The sequence below is a fragment of the Aplysia californica genome, unplaced genomic scaffold (genome assembly GCF_000002075.1).
Source record: "Aplysia californica isolate F4 #8 unplaced genomic scaffold, AplCal3.0 scaffold00590, whole genome shotgun sequence".
In the NCBI taxonomy this organism is placed as follows: domain Eukaryota; kingdom Metazoa; phylum Mollusca; class Gastropoda; order Aplysiida; family Aplysiidae; genus Aplysia; species Aplysia californica.
The window spans coordinates 1-1,235 of record NW_004797860.1 but is presented as its reverse complement, the minus strand read 5'-3'; positions in this window follow the sequence as shown (position 1 = coordinate 1,235).

Here is a 1,235-nt window from a genome sequence, read left to right as displayed (position 1 = left end):
GTAACACCTCAAATCTTCGACACTTATATGACCTTATTGTGTTTGTTACTCTCTTGTAACACCTCAAATCTTCGACACTTATATGACCTTATTGTGTTTGTTACTCTCTTGTAACACCTCAAATCTTCGACACTTATATGACCTTATTGTGTTTGTTCCTCTCTTGTAACACCTCTAATCTTCGACACTTCTATGACCTTATTGTGTCGCAAGTGCCGTAAAACTCTTTCTAAAACAAAACTAAAATTAAAGGCTCATACCATCGTCTCTATCATCTTGTATCAAGACGATCAGCCCGTAGCCAGGCGAAATCCGAACAATGTCAGATATCTGGATATCCGAATTTATCCGAAGAATTGACACGAAAGAAAGAGCAAACCACACCAGAACACCCTTCAACCACCCACAGGCCCTACGTAATAGTAAGACAGTCAACAATACGTAAATAGAAATGTGGTTTGACTGCTGTAGTACCACCAAAGGCCCCGCGTAATAGTAAGACAGTCAACAATGCGTAAATAGAAATGTGGTTTGACTGCTGTAGTACCACCAAAGGCCCCGCGTAATAGTAAGACAGTCAGTTTAGTTTTAGTAGAGGTTTTACGGCGCTCGCAACTGCATAAGGATAAGGTCATATGAGCGCTAGAAGATTAGAGGTGTTACAAGAGAGTAACAAACATAAAAAAGAAGAAGGGGAGATAAGGACGATAGATGTTTGATATAAAAGAAGGAACAAACCGTACCAGAGCACCCGCCAACCACCCACGCAATAGATCATTACTAAATGAACCATAAATAGAAACGTGGTATGACTACTATAGTACCATCAAAAGGCCCCGCGTAATACACCCAACAACATTCGTTTAAAAGCCAAATATAGAAACATAGTGTGACAGCTAATGCCACACACATAAAACAAAGGCCCGTCATAATCGATAAATACAATCATTTGACGATCAATCGAACCACCGCTCAAAGGCCGACCATCAGTTGCTATTTTTACCACAACACGGGCCCTCAGTCAATAGTCAAGTGTTGCTGGTGGCAGACACCACACAAAGCCCCCCGTGTTGGACCATGGGAAAACCCCACTCTTGAAAGTTGTATGGGATAACGAGGTGGCCAGGGGGCAAAGTCTTTTAGACCAGACCCCCCCCTCCCCCACCCCGAACGCCCTACATTTCTCTGTAACTCCAGATATCCCCACACCCCCTATATCTCTGTCAATCCAGATA